The sequence below is a fragment of the Micromys minutus genome, assembly GCF_963924665.1.
Source record: "Micromys minutus genome assembly, chromosome: 30".
Taxonomy (NCBI): Eukaryota; Metazoa; Chordata; class Mammalia; order Rodentia; family Muridae; genus Micromys; species Micromys minutus.
Genome location: NC_137965.1, coordinates 5,251,839 through 5,260,453, shown reverse-complemented (window position 1 = coordinate 5,260,453; position 8,615 = coordinate 5,251,839). Strand labels below are relative to the sequence as shown.

At 35.1% G+C, this 8,615-nt stretch overlaps 1 pseudogene across 1 annotated transcript; it reads right to left on the bottom strand.

Moving 5' to 3' along the window:
* Positions 1-2,999: 2,999 nt before the first annotated feature.
* LOC308439876 (serine/threonine-protein kinase Sgk3-like) lies at positions 3,000-4,491 on the bottom strand (annotated as a pseudogene). Its single transcript has one exon. The product of its transcript is annotated as a serine/threonine-protein kinase Sgk3-like (transcript).
* Between the last annotated feature and the right edge of the window lie 4,124 nt (positions 4,492-8,615).

The following is an 8,615-nucleotide window of genomic DNA, read 5'->3' as shown; positions in this document are numbered from 1 at the left end:
ATTATAACCAAAATTTGTATGCAATTCTTTTTTGGGTGTGATTTTTTTATTGAATATTCTCTGTATTTAGATTTCAGATGTTATGCCCTTCCCCACAATTCCATCCCTCTACCCCCTCCCATTGCCTTCATGAAGGTGCTCCCTCTCCCAACCATCTTTTCCCATCTCAGTGACTTGGCATTCTCCTGCACTGGGAGAATGAACCTTCACTGGACCAAAGGGCTCTCCTCCCATTGATGTCAGAAAATGCTGTCCTCTGCTGCATATGCACCTGGTGCCATGGGTCTCTCCATGTGTGCTCATTGGTTTGTGTTTTAGCATCTGGAAGCTGTGATGGGTTTGGTTAGTTGATAATTTTGTTCTTCCCATGGGGTTGCAGAACTTTTCAGCTCCTTCAGTCCTTTCTCTAGCTCCTTCATTGGGGTCCCCATGTTCAGTCCAATAGTTATGATATGCAATTTTACAATTAGACAAATATTGATATTAGTTCTTTGAAAAACTGGTAGAATTCTTTACTAAAACAATGTTGCTTTAGGATTCCCTTTTTTCCAGTTGTTGTTAGACATTTTAATTTCTTTATTTTCTATGAAAATTTATACATCTTTAATTCTTTTTTAATTAGATTAACTTTACCATCAATGTGAGAATCTTTCAAAGGAAACACCATTTCCAAGCAACCCCAGTCTCTCCAGGAATCATGAGTTACCTTGCATGTCATGAATAAAGGGTTATTCAACAACTGGCTAATGTGCTTTATAGAGACAGTATCTTACAGTTTTCTCTTTAACCAGAATTAACACTCTAGAAGTACTGTTCTCATAGTGACTTAACTTTAAGTGGAATCTAAGGAAATCTTCCATATCATTTAGACTTCCAATTTTGTAGAGTATAAATTTTTGAAGAACTAGTGATTCCTTGGATTTCATAAGACAAAATAAAATCATTTCTGATTTTCTTACTTTGGATACTCTCTCAATGTCTAATTTGGGCAAGGGTTTGTCAATATTGTTGATTATCTCAAAGAACCACCCTTAGTTTCTTTGATTCTTTGTATTGTTCTCTTCATTTGTATTTTAATGATTTCAGTTCTGGTTTTATTTTCTACCATGTACTTCTCTTATATAGGTTTGCTTCTTTTTGTTCTTGAGCTTTTAGCTATACTCTCCTGTCTCATAAGATTGGATATGTTATGCCTTTATTTTTATTGAATTCTAGAAAGTCTTTAATTTATTTCTTTTTTTAAACTATTGCTTATTTTATTATACTACATAGATCCGCATTTCTTGATATCCAAGAAACATCAAAAAATCTAAAATATGTTCTTAAAAATACAATATTGCACTTTTAATTTTTGGCAATTTAATTAAAAGATATTAAGAGTAAAAAAAATCATCTATGTACAACTTTTGTCTTGATTTATAATCAACAAATAACTGTTAAAGTCGAGCCCGACAGAAGTACCCGGATCACATTATGTACAGTGTAGGCGTAACATCTCACTGGTCAGGGAAATCCAGTGTGCTATATGCATACAAAGACTACCTGTCAAACCGAGGCACCCCCACCCCCATTCTGCTGACCGTATTAATGCCAAAGGGTACTGGTGAGAAATGGCTCCCATTTGTCAAGGTGACAGGCAAGGGAAGGGTGTTCTTAGTGCAGATAAGCTCATGACACTGTCCCCCAAAGGACCTGGGGACCTGTCATCCAGAGACTGGAGTCCCAAGAAGCACCCTCTTAAAACATCTCCTCCGTACCTAACATATCTTACCATTATGGATGTAGATGTTCACCAACATGTTGTGATTTTACAGTCAGTTTTCTGAACTTTGTCTAAGTCATGTGAAGATACCAAGAGGCATGCGTGTACTTCAGAGATAGGGAATGCTCTTATTAGAATTATTATTATTTAATAATTCTTTAATAATAATAATTCTTATTATTCACGAAGCCTTGTGCATGCCTGATCCCTGGCCTTACAAAATGAGTAATACCGAAAACGTTACTACTAAATTACTTTTACCTTCTGTTGGAATGTGGGAGGGGACACACATTCACACTGACCCAGACTAGCTTTTCATTATTTAATTCACAACTAGGTAAACACCATAGAAGTTTGCTTTTTTTTTCCTGTCGTTTAAAAAACATGATCAATTAGGAAGGCAGTTTTGCAGTAGCTCTTTGGAAAAACAGACCTACTCAACAGCACACTAAACCTTCAACGGTCAGAAGAAACATAAATAGAAAACATTTGTAATATAAATACGTGACAGAGACATTTATGTTTGGCACCACCTTAAAAAAGAATCTGGTAGCATTTTATTACTTCTCTGTTTGTTGGGAATTCTAAAAATATCTGGCCATTAAATATTTCCTTTTTCTCCAGAGGAAAATGATGCATGGATGGGGGATGGGTATTTCAAAAGCAAATGATTGTTTTCTGCCTTTTCTCCTGGGGCTTCGAGGAGCTGCTAATGCCCACCAGCACCCAGTGTGCTTGATCTGCCTTTGCATTTGAATCCTAAGAAGCAAATAGCGAATTACCATGGGAAGATGGGGTTTCATCATAAGCCATCATGTACCATTTGCATAGTTCTGCTATGATAAAAGTCATAGGATTATAAAGATATTAATACATCTTATCTTAACTGTAACAGACTATTAAAACAGTCTATCTTGGATGTGTTAGTGTAAACTTAACAGGAAAAAAAGTCAATAGCAAAAAGTTATCTTTAAAAATAGGTTAATGCTGAGAATAATAGCTTTAAATTTTTGTTAAAAAAATAGCCTAATAAACAAGAATACAAATTTCAGTTCAAAACTTGGCTCTTTGACATGCCCTATATCTTGCATACAGCAGAAAATACGTATTTCATAGTTTTCACTATTACATATAAAAATGAGGCACTGTTATACATAGTTGAATATATTCACAGATAGGTGTTTCCATCTCTTCTGCAGGCTAGAGGTTGTTCATTGATTTCTGAATGTCAAAGTGTTCACAAAAATAAGTCTTCTGAAGGAGGGGCGTAAGGAAAACAAACCAATGCCTCCAGAGCACTGGCGTTCACAATAGAATAGTCAGAAGACACGCACACAGAATAGGGAACCGTTTCTTCAGTGAAGATGGCATCAAAGTTTCTGATGTCATCTGGTCCAGCCACATTGGGGTTAAACGGCGGTGGGATCTTCTGCACAACGTCAGTCCAGCTAAGTGACTCAAAAAAAAGGATGATTCTGGATTTCAAGAAAGTCTTCTTGGGCACCAAGTCGATTTTGTCTGTTTTTTTCTAAGGGTTCTTCCAGAATGGACCAGACTGTGAGGCTCACTCCTGGTCTCCTGGTCTCAAGTTTAGGGGCTTGTGAAGGATATTATCATACATTTCAGCAACATCTCGGCAGTAGAAAGGAGGCAGCCCATACAACATCTCATACAGAACAGCTCCCAGGCACCACCAGTCCACAGTATTGTCATAGGGCTGTTTTCTGATCACTTCAGGTGCAAGGTACTCCGGTGTACCACAAAAAGTTGTGGTGGTATCAGAAATAGCAATTCCTTCTTTGCAAAGCCCAAAATCCGTTAAGACAACATGTCCCATTGAATCCAAAAGAATATTTTCTGGCTTCAAGTCTCTGTACACTATTTTGATGGAGTGCAGGTAACCTAAAGCACTGGCAATCTCAGCAGCGTAGAACCTAGCTCTGGGTTCAGGAAAAGTCCTTTCTCTTTGTAGGTGAAAGAAGAGCTCCCCTCCATTAATAAAATCCAGAACGAAATAGAGCATTTCCGTTGTTTGGAAAGAATAGTGCAATCCAACCAGAAACGGGTGCTTCACATTTTTCAAGAGCACGTTGCGTTCAGCCATAATATGTTTTTGCTCTTTTCTGTTGAGAACACTTTTTTCTGCAACACTTTGACAGCATAGAACTTTCCATCCAGTTTCCGTTTTGCAAGAAGAACCTTGCCGAAGCTGCCCTTTCCAATGACTTTTAAAAAATCGAAGTCACTTGGTTTAGCATGAGGATTTCCAGTTGGTCCCAGGTTGATGTTCTGTGAGGTAGAATGTGGCTTCGGAGTACTTTTTTCATCCTCATCTTCAGATGGGTCAGACTGATGTCTTGGGCTGTCCATTTGAAGAAACGCTCCGACATCTGGATGGTTGTAAAGCTCTGGATATCGGACTAAGTTCTGGATGAACTCATGAAATCCTGCTCTTCGCTGTTTAATAAAGTCTGGATCAAAATTATCACCAAATATGTTCTTGGCAGGAATCTTCAGAGCCATGGCAGCAAACTGTTTCTTCAAAGAATTGTAAAGTTTGTCAAACTCTGCGTATCTCCTGAAGACAAACCACTCGCTTCTGCCCACAGAGACCAGAACTTTGTAAACCGTGAACCGCTTCTTTTTCTCTCTGTGTTCATCCGAGCTGGGAAGGGAATGCTTACACTTGGGCAGCTCTCCTTGTAGTTCATGGTACAATCTCTCTGCATTTAATATCTTGAAGGACACAGAAATTGAGTCTGAAGTTTCAAAGTTCTCAGCAGAGGATAAATAAGATTAACTAATCCAAAATATGAAACCTCTTGAGGTAATGTTCAAACTCCATCACGGAACCAGCAGGACTGAAGACCATCCGCAGTTATTTTTGAGGGCAGCTGGTCTGCCCTGGCCCGGCTGTGCGGCGTCCGGGCCCCCCGGGCGCGGAGTCCAGCGCGCTGGCGGTTCCTCCTTCCCGGCGCCAGCGTTCTTTAATTTATTTCTGTATTTCTTTCTTGACACAGTGGTCATAGAGAGTTGTTGAGTTTCCATGAGTTTGTAGGCTTGTTGTTTTTGTAGAAATATAGCATGTAGTAACATGTTTCAAAGAATCTCTAACTACCAATGCTTTGTATCATGTTCTTATAACAGATGTGTGTAAAATTTAATGTCTCCTTTATTATTTATTCTAAGAAGAATGGAAATAAAAAATTAATTAGTTTTGTGTAATTTTCTATTTATTCAGTGTATTCTACACAATATGTGATTTGGTACACGATTAAATATGGTTTGTAATTAAATGTCTTCAGTTAATTTTGAATTCCACTTTATTTTTAAAAGTACACTCTATTTTTTACCTTGTAGAAATCATAGTATTACTTAGGTTAAAATTATACATGAGATACTCAAATCAAAAATGTAACCAGTCAGAATCCATAGTTTGAGAACCAATTGTCAGAGTGAAAATATTTTTTGTATCAAGATTCTAATTCTTGTCATTTAGATCTTTAGATAAATCTACCTCTTCTAGTCTACAGTTCAATTTAAATGACTGAGTGACAATTTAGCTTAGTTTTCGTTATAAGTAGTATTTAATAAATTCTATTGTGTGAGTGATCCATATGTTGAACATTCAAGGATTTACGTTTTGTATCGGATTATTTTGTCTCCTTTGAAAGTTTTTAGATTTTCCTTCTGAAGCTTTTATTTTTCCTTCTTTCCTTTTCTTTTTTCTTCTTTTTCTTCTTTTTTTTTCTTTTGATCTTCAGTTGCTGTTAGGTAAAAGTGGCAGGGGTTGAGAAAACAGTTTATAAAGCAATATAAAAAGCAAAATTTTTACTCAAGATAAGATATTTTAACCCAAGATATGTGTATGCTATCTTAATAAAATCAGAGACATAGAACTTTATCTGCAATATAGCAAAATATATTCCATGGAAGTTTTCAGATAATAGCACCATAGGTACAAAAATTCTCTTATTAGTTAAAATGAATAGCAAGCAGAAAACATGAAAGGTTAAAAAAATGATATTTTTGCTAATCATTTCAAACTTAAATTTTTAAATATCAATAGCTGTTCAGAAAGAGCTAACTACCCAGAACATTTGGAGTGGTATAACTGAGATTCCTATTTACAGCAGCAGTACTCAAAAATCATTCTCCATAATTCTATGATGGATTAAGAATAAAACATAGACAGAGGAAGAGTGATTACATATGTCCTCAGCTTAGAAAGTAAAAATATCATAATGTTCATGACAGTAAACATTGATAAAATTTGGGAGATAATGAAAAGACCAAACCTGTAAAAGGAATAGAAGAAAATTTCCAGCTTAAACGGTCATAAAAAACTTCAATAAAATCATAAAAACAATTTCCCTAACTTAAAAAAAGAGGTGTGTATAAATGTACAAGAAGCTTAGAAATGAGAAGACAGACTGGATCAGAAAATAAAATGCTCCACATATAAGATAATCGAAACAGTAAGTGCACAGAACAAAGAGAGAATATTAAAAGCTGCAAAGGAAAAAGCCAAAGTAACATTGAAAGACCAAACGATAAGAATTACACATAATTCCAGGTTACATCTTGTTTTACATGTACTTTATGCTCATTGTAACTAGTAAGATCTTAATGCACACTATCAAACTTTTAAAAAAACCAAGTACTGACAAAAATGTATTCGTATACTTTTATGCAAAAATGCTTAAAATCTGTACATTTATCTTTGCTTTTTAAAATAAAGTTGTTCAATTAAAAAAAAATTACACATGATTTCTCAAAAGAGACTCTAAAAGCCAGAACGGCCTGAGCACATGTCTTCAGACCCTAAGAGACCACAGATGTTAGCCAATATCACTATAACCAGGGAAGCTTTTCATAGCCATAAATGGATATTCCAAGACATTACATTAAAAAAAAAAAAAAAACAAATTTAAACACTATCTTTCTACTAACCCAGTCCTACACAAAACACTAGAAGGAAAACACCAAACAAAAGACCAACTTCACTTAAAAAAATCAAAAGGTATAAATAATTTTGCACCATTAATATCAAAAAAAGAGAAACACACATATTTCATTAGACATTAATATCTCTCTACATCAACAGAATCAATTCCACAATAAAAAGACACAGGCTAGCTGAACGGATGCATAAACAGAATTCATCATTTTGCTATACAATAATGAATATACTGAAAGATAGACATTATCTTAGAATGAAAGGCTGTAAAGTATTTTTCCAAGAAAACAGACCCAAGAAGCAAGCTGGATAGGCCGTTATAATATATTTTTATATAGACTTTCAACCAAAAGTAATCAAGAGAAATGGAAGGATACTTCATACTCATCAAAGCAAAACTCCGGTAAGAGGAGTTCTTAACTTTAAATATTTATGCCAGAAATGCAAGGGCACCAACATTCACAAAAAAAAATTAGTACACCAAACCCCACCTATCCAGAGAGGAAGACTTCAATACCCCACTCTCACCAGTAGACAGGGCATTGGGACAGAAAATAAACAGATCAATAATGAGCTAAAAGAACTTATGATGTCTACAGAACTAACAGACAATAAAAACCAGAAAAGAATGTTTTCTTCTCAGCACAGAAGCTTCTTCAATATTGACTATATAATAAAGTAAAAAGCCTACATATTCATAGAAACTGAACAACTTTCTACTCAGTGATCACTGGATCAGTGAAGAAATAATGAAAGAAGTTGTTGAAGACTTTATAAAATTTAATGAAAATGAGACCACAGCAGTCCCAAACATATGGACAGAATAAAGGAATACCATGAGGAAAGTTCATAGCATAAGTGTATTCATAAAGAAATTGGAGAGATATTATACTAACAATTTAAAAGTACACCTGAAATCTCTAGAAATAATAAAAAAAAGAAAGCACACACAAAAAGAATAGTCACCAGGAACTTGTCAAGCTTCTGCTGAAACCAAAATTATAAACAAATAGACCAATACAAATTCCCAAAATCAAGAGGTATTTTTTTTTTCAAAAAATCAACAATATAGACAATCCCTCAGTCAAACTAATTAAAAGGCAGAGAGATACTACCAAAATTAACAAAATCAAAAATGAAAAGCAAGACATAACATCAGACTCTGGGGAAAGTCAACTAAACATTTAGTTTTACTTCAGGAGTCTACACACCACAAAATGGGTAGATCCAAGTAACCTTAATGGTTTCTCTCAACAGATACCAATTAACAAAGTTAAAATTAAGATTTATGTAAATAGTTCTATAACCCTTAAGAAATAAGAAACAGTCATAAAAAGTCTCCCAATCAAAAAAAATTCAGTTCCAGATGGTATTAGCACAAAATTCTAATAGATGTTCATTGAAGAGCTGATACCAATACTCAATCCCTTCCACAAAATAAAAAAGAGAAAGAAAGCTTCCAAACTCATCTATGATGCCACAGTAACCTTATACCTAAATAACACAAATGTTCAACAAAGAAAACTTCAGACTAATTTTCCTTGGGACCACTGATGCCATGTTACTCAAAACATACTACCATCCAGAATATACAAACATGTATACAAAGACATCAACATCCATTATTAATTTAACTCCATTCCTGAAATGCAGGGGCAGTTCAACATAGAGAAATCTATCAATTTAGTCCTCCATATAAACAAACTGAAAGAAAGTCTTGGAGGGAACAGGAATACAAGGCCCACATCTAAACATAATAAAGGCAGTGCACAGCAAGCCAGTAGCCAACATTGAACAAAGAGAAATGTAAAGCAAGTTCACTAATATAAGGAACAGGACAAGGCTGTTCACCAACTCCCTACTTCTTCAACTTAGTACTAGAAGTTCTAGCTA